Source organism: Octopus bimaculoides, chromosome 21 (assembly GCF_001194135.2).
Source record: "Octopus bimaculoides isolate UCB-OBI-ISO-001 chromosome 21, ASM119413v2, whole genome shotgun sequence".
Taxonomy (NCBI): domain Eukaryota; kingdom Metazoa; phylum Mollusca; class Cephalopoda; order Octopoda; family Octopodidae; genus Octopus; species Octopus bimaculoides.
This window is the reverse complement of record NC_069001.1, coordinates 22,627,570-22,635,487: the sequence shown is the minus strand read 5'-3', so window position 1 is coordinate 22,635,487 and position 7,918 is coordinate 22,627,570.

Genomic DNA, 7,918 nt, shown 5'->3' with positions numbered 1-7,918 from the left:
TATATATGTGTGTGTGTGTATGTATGTATGTATATATAAATAATATATACATATGCATATATATTTATATATATTATTTATATTATCATATGATTGAACGCCGCACATCCTCTTCCACGTAAGTTTTATCTCTCTATCTATCAATCTATCTATCTATCTATCTATCTATCTATCTATCTATCTATCTATCTATCTATCTATCTATTTGTCTGTCTGTCTGTCTATATATATACATATATGCATGTAATATATATACGTGCAAACATGAACATAGACGCAATATCGTATCTGTCTGTGTAACTGTGTGTGTGTATGTGTGCGTGTGCGACGGTGTGTGTGCGTGTGTGTGTGTGTGTGTGTGTGTGTGTGTGTGTGTGTGTGTGTGTGTGTGTGTGCACGCGGTGTTTGAAACAGGAGATTAATTTAAAAAGGGACATTCAAAATGTCAATTGAAATAAACTAATCAATGGAAAACCTTTCAGACGAAGAATTTAAATGAAATATGGAAATGAAAGACAAAAAAAAAAGAGAATAAAATAAATAAATAAATAAATAAAAAGAATAAAGGGAAAAGAAAAAGAAGAATCAAATCGGATAAAAATAAAAATGGAAAATTTAAATTTACACAAGTATGTCGAAATAAAAGCAATTAAATGCTATTGAAATAAGTTAATGATCCAATCTAGAAATTACCAAAGCAGACAACAACAACAACAACAACAAAAATACGCGTACAGACTACTACTACTACTACTACTACTACTACTACTACTGATGCTGCTGCTGCTGCTACTGCAACTGCTGCTGCTGCTATTAGTTGTGGTGGTGGGAGGGGGTGCTGTTGTTGCGTGGAGTAATAGTCATATTTAATGGTTTGACATTTTAGTACAAGGCCAGCAATTTTTCGGAGGAGATAATTAATCGATTATATCGACTGCAGTATTTGACTGTTCCTTTATTTTTATGGACCGCGGAAGGAAGTAAAGCAAACCTGACAGCGGCGAAGTGTGAACCGTATAGAGCCGGAACCAATAATGGAAAGCATTTTTCCGACGTTCTAATGAATGTATCAGCACGTCGCCCTAATAATAATCATAATAATAATAATAATAATAATAATAATGATAATAATAATAATAATAATAATAATAATAATAATAATAATAATAACAATAATAATAATAATTTCTTTTAATAGTCACAGGGGCACAAATGAGGGGAACATCACAAGGATAGACAACAATTTCTGCGGGGATTTATATAAAGGGTAGTGAGAAAGAAAGGGGAAAAAGACAGTATGAGATCATGGAGAACCACACTGACTTTGAACAGTGACAATGAATTTCATAATGCTGGAGATGTAAGAATTTCATGTGGCATTTTCCAGGCTGTCTCTGTTACCACTCCTCTTTTGTCTAGCCTTAATACCTCTCTCTCGAAATTGCTCAATGATGTACAATACGGTTATAAAATGTGTGATAACAATATAAATCATCTCACTTACATGGATGATTTAAAGCTCTTTGCAAAAAATGACTAACAAGTCAAGGACTTACTAGCGATTGTTAAACAATTCAGTGATGACATTAGGGTGCAATTTGGCCTTGATAAATGTGCAAAAGCTACCTTTATCAAAGGGAAAATGACAGAAACATCCAATGTTAATCTTGACCAGCAGAATGCCATAAAAGAGCTACAAATACCTAGGGGTACTTGAAGGGGAAGGAATCAGGCATTCAGTGATCAGGAACAGGATGCTATCGCAGGGTTAGGGCAATACTCAAGATAAAACTGGATGCAAGAAACAGGATCGAAGCGATCAATATTTTAGCCATACCGGTCGTGATTCATAGTTTCAATATCATTAACTGGTCAATTACTGAAATATATCGTGACAGAAAAATACAAAAATTGTTGATAATACATAGAATGCACCACCCTAAGGCAGATATAGAACGACTTTACCTGCCAAGAAAAGAGGGTGGCCGTGGACTTTTACAACTGGAATTAACAATGAATATTGCCACAATTGGCCTGAAAAACTCTGATGACTGGATGTTAAAACGTGTCTCAAAGCATGAAAACAATAAAGCATCATACTTAGAAACAAAACAAACAAGGGAATATCTAAGTGAATTCCAAATACAACAAATTCCGGAATTAGACGTATTAGAAACAATCACAGTAAAAGCTAAGCGTATGAAAACCCGTGCTAAAACTGCTGCCTTAGATATTCTTACTGGTAAATGGCAAGAAAAAGTTTTTTAATGGCAAATAGCCAAAGAGTGCTAATAGTGCCGATGTTGACAAAGTCCTTACCCATCAATAGTCAGTGTCTTCTGGTTTAAAATCAGAAACAGAGGGTTTATCATAGCAGCCCAAGATCAATGCTTACATACAAGAAACTACCAAGCCAGCATATTAAAGAACGGCAGTAGCCCAACATGTCGTGTATGTCAACAAAAAAAAAAGTAACTATTGATTATGTTGTCTCCATGTGCAGTCTTCTTGTGCCTACAGAGTATCTCAACAGGCATGATAGAGCAGTAATTTGCGAAAACCCGGACCTGCCCCCTGATCAAAACTGGTGGTAATACAAATCACTCCTAGTGCTTGAAAATGATCACATTGCACTCCTCTGGAACTTCACCATTCAAACTGACAGAAAAATAGACGCAAATAGGCCAGACATTATATTGAAAAACTTCAGACAAACTGTCTATGTAATCTCAAATTTTAAAACAAACTCATAATTTTCTTGTTTTCTTAAACATTGTCTAGAACAATGCTATGGGCAAAACCAAATATATGACACCCTAGGCATAACACCAACATGAACTTCTTGTCTCTTGCGGTCTCTTGGTGAGACTTGGAGCCAACTTATACAAATACAAAGCAAAAGTCAAATATATAATAATAATAATAATAATCCATTCTACTGGAAGCACAAGACCTCAAATTTGCGGGGAGAGGACCAATCGATTACATCGACCCCAACGTTTTACTGCTACTTAATTTGTCAACCCGAAAGAATGAAAGGGAAAGTCGACATCTTCATAATTTGAACTCAAACGTAGCGACGGGCGAAATACCGCTAAACATTTCGGCCATTGTGTTAACGACTCTGCCAGCTCGCCGCTTTAATAATAATAATAATAATAATAATAATAATAATAATAATAATAATAATAATAATAATAATAATAATAATAATAATAATAATAATAATATTTCTTACTCTATTGGCCATCAGGGCCGAACACAAAACACAGAGGACGATACACAGTCGAGAGACATGAGGTTAAACGTGTAAAGAGCTAACAATTACAACGATTAACAAAAAGATTAAATCAACAATATGTTTCCTCAACAGGGAGCGGGGGAGTTCCATCACGCATTTTGGACTCTTTAACACCAACCACCCCTCAGGAAGGCACCCTCTCTTCCCTCTTCCATCCATCCTACATGCTCATTCACGCTGCCATTCTGGCCATATTCACCCACCTTTCAGTGAACTTACCCGGGTGACAGTACCTCCCTTTCCAGCTTCACTTCCCTTTTCAGGTAGAACCTGAAAAAGTGGAAGTTACCCATCTTCAACCCTTTCAATCGTGTCAACCATACAATGACTTTTGTCTTAGCCACCAGACAGATAAAAATTGCCCTCCCTTCCTAGCCAAAGGAAGGAGGCGAGGCGATATTCACAATGGACTCAAACGATAGCCGGATCCGTCCTAAACGTAACAATAACTGTTCGACAGAGCTCCACATATCAGCGATGCGCGGACACTGTTCGAGAGCATACAGAACGGTTCCATGCGTCTCGGACAAGTGCGGCTGACTGCACATCTGTGCCTGTAGAGCTTATCTAGAACCGGTAACATTCCCCCGGTAGCACTATCAGGTCAGGGCTTTCTCGAAGTTATCCATAGTTCCCGGCTCAAAAGTCCTCCGGAAGAAACCAGCCTTCTGGTGCAATTTGTGGCCGAGTGGTCCTCCCACCTTGTCTGTTTTGTTGGGTTCCTCTGGGAACTCCCTTAAAAGCCATCTGCTGGTCGTTGCACTGCGAGATCCAATGTCATACGGGTAGCTCCGCTTAATGCTCGTATAAATCTCTAATGTTATTCGCACCATCATTAATCTCTCTGGTACTCGAAAAGTGTTGGTGTTGCAGATCACCTTCTCTGTTTCAATGTTCCCGATTTGTGCATTGTTTATTTTTCTATTTTGCTCTCCAATGAGATGTTGACCAATTCCTTAGCTGCCGTGATATTTGAAAAAGTTTCTTTCTCACCCCTTACTCCATTTTTGTTAGACCCTTCGCCGCAGCTACTTTCAGTATTGTTTTGCGTACTACTATGATTTTCCTTCTGTTCTTCCTGCTGTGTACTGCAAATCATGGTGGGGAGGACGGGAAAGTCCTCGTACAAATTCCCGTAACACATTCTTCCTCACACCGTTTTTCGTCGCCTTTCTTCAATGTTTACTTTTTTAGAAGCAACTTTTCGAAGAAATTTGAAAACAAAAAAATTTGTATCGCTCCCAAACTTTGGTTAACAAACATCAGCCCCACCCACCAAAGTGCAGCTAGCTTGCAAAACGATTTAACCAACAAAATACAGTATAGAACCTTCTAAAACAAGTGAATTAAACATAAAATTACAGCGCTCCAAAAATACACCTCCAGCTACCAATAACAATAATAATAAATTTTAAGGCGGTGAGTTGGAAGACTCTTTAGAGCGTCGAAAAAAAAATACTCTGCCTTGTTTTGGCTCAGTAAAGGTCATAGCCCGCCGGTGTCAACTTGTGCCTATATGTATACTGCTTTATTGCGCACAATATTATATATGCATATATAAGTATATCCACCTCTATCTACATATGTGTCAATAATTGAAATTTAGGTCTATAAGACTTTTTAATATTTTTAAACATAGATGGGTATTTATCTACTGCTTATGAAATATGAACGTTTACTTCTGAATAAAAACAAATTCATGTTAAAAAACATGTTTATGCACATTTTACTACAGACTTTACCAGTCTGTGCAAAATGTTTCATACTAAGGCTTAAGCTCATAACTTCTCTGCCATAGAACGGTAACAAATTACAGAATAATTGGACTTGTAGAATGACGTTCACGTGTTGGATAAGTTCGTATGTTTTCTTGAGAAAAAGAATCTGATGTTTCAGACCTGTCTAGAAAGAAAGAAAGAAAAAAAACTTTATTAATTCACACAAATAAAGTTACATACATGAAACGACAGATCCTTCTTTCCCAACGGTTACGAACATCTGCTTCAATATAGAATTTTTGCTGATTCCTGTTGTTTAGTTCGACTAAACTTATATCATTATGCATAATAAGTGCTTTACAGTTTCTGATATACTGTAACTATCAATGAAAGCAACAGCAATCATATGCGTCAAGCCAACTGCAATATGTGCTATCTGTCCAATTTTATGATAACTCAATAGAATGAGTGTACATAACTATAGGTAGTCATGGCAAATAGCTATCATAAATTTTATATTTTCCTCACAGCATACAGTTAGTATGAAAGATCTCCATATTTCGAGAGTGGCTGATGTAATTGAGGGATGAAATATCGATTGAAATTTATAATTTTGTTTTCAAGCTTTACAAGGTATTTCTATGCAATTTCCCCCGGATGAACGTCTGTTACAAAATTTCCCTTTGTATATTTGAATAACATGTATTCAATGAGAGATAAGTTTTGTCGCAATATATCGAGAGAATAGAAAGGTATTATATTTACATTAGTTGTTGTTTATCCCCCGTATTAGATCTGATCGTGCAGGTCTAGGATCAAACGTAGAGAAACCATGATTGCCTGGGAATTTCCATGTATCCTTTCTTAAGGTTGTAGGATATGATTTGAAAGGGATTTGGCTGTTATTTTCTACAAAATAAAGCACCATGTAAAGGTGCTCTCGTTATTCTGAATAGTGCATCAAATCCCAGTATTAACGAGGTGGACAATCATGAAATATATCAGAAATTTCATAGAAAACAATGTTTTATTCTTTTACTATTTTTAGTAATTGGGTCACGGTCATAATATCGTACTACATTTAATGACTTATTTGGTTACTTCAAATCCAGTTCTTTCTCTGGTATTTATTTCACCAAATTGAGTAGAGAGAAAAGCGAAGTCGTCTTTAGCGAAATTTGAAGTCGACCAAATGCCAGAAGATTTCTTTTCGATATTCTCCTGACTGCCAATGATTTAGGAGGATTGAGAATTTATTAGGTATTATATGCAACAAAATGAGGCGGCGAGCTGGCAGAAACGTTAGCAAACCCCGGGCGAAATGCTTAGCAGTATTTCGTCTGTCTTTATGTTCTTAGTTCAAATTCCACCGATGTCGATTTTGCCTTTCATTCTTTCGGGGTCGATAAATTAAGTACCAGTTGCGTACTGCGGTCGATCTAATCGACAATCCCCCTTCCTCAAAGTTTTGGGCCTTGTACGTAGAATGAAAAAGATTATATGCTTCAAAATGAAACACAAAATAGCACCAGTCCACCTGACAGGCTCGAATCACGTACATTTCTCAGTAGAAGTCCATATTGATCTAAGTGCTGCGTTATTATATCTGTATAATCGACGATGCAGCTGTCCAGCGAGTGAAAGAAAGATATTTCGATTCCTGTCAGTGAACCTGTGAATATTCTACAGCAGATTTGAAAATCAGAGGAGGGGTTATCCAGGTTTTAGCAGCGGCATATTCCAGATTTACCTTTGGTTTTACTTTCTGAGTTCAAATTCTGTCAAGGTCGACTTGGCCTTTCCTCGTTTCGCACTCGATAAAATAAGGACCAGTCATGTACAAGGTTCGATGTAATCTACTTCCCCTCCGCCTCAGAAACTACTGGTCCCTTGTCAAAATTTAAAACCATTGTTTTTGCTGTTGTTGTTGTTATTACAATTAGTAGTGGTTGCTGTAGTATTACCACCACTACGTCATCATAAAAAAACGATCATCATAATTATTTTTACACTCATCATTTTAATAGTGGAAATCCCCACACCCAGTAATCATCCTCACCCTCCTCATCTTTCCCATCGTCTTCATAATCTTCATTCTGGTTGTCGTTGTGATCTTCCTCATCATTACTCCTTATTATTATTGCTATTATTTGCTGGGATATAAAATAATATATTAAAATGATAATTGTCCTTGCATCAGTTGAAAATAAATACAGAATAACGGCCTTAATTGAATTGACAAAGGCTGGAGTTAATGGAAGCAATTAAAGGAAGTAAAAAAGAGAAGGTGAAGGGGAGGAAACTAAGAGAAGAAAGATTAGAAGGCGGGAAAGAAAGAAACAAAGAGAAAGAGGGGGGCGGAAATGAATGAGAACACAAAAGCAATAGCGAAAAAGAGAACGAAGGTGAAAGAGAGAAAGAATGAATATCAGAAAACAAAATAAAGACAGGAATAATGTAATGAATAACGAAAGAGAACGAAACGAAATCAGAATGAAAATGGAAACGAAGTAGAGAGAAATGGGGTGGGGGTAATGAAAGAGCGAAAAGAATGAATTACAAAGGAGAAGAGGGAAAAAACCAAACGTCAAGAATGAAGACAAAACAGTAAATGAAAGTGACAGGAAAGAGAGATTATACGAAAGTGTTCATTAAATTTTAACTCAATTTCCCTTAATTACTTGTTTATCAGTAAATATGGCAGCAATACTGATCATCATCTATCATTGTGACAGTTGTTGACCTGTCTAAAATATGTCTTATATACTCTGGTATTATATTATTATTTCTGTGATTTTCATTTTAATGGAATTTCTAAATTGGAATTTGTTTGTGTGTGTGGATATGTGAGTGAGAGAGAGAGAGAGAGAGAGAGAGAGAGAGAGAGAGAGAGAGAGAG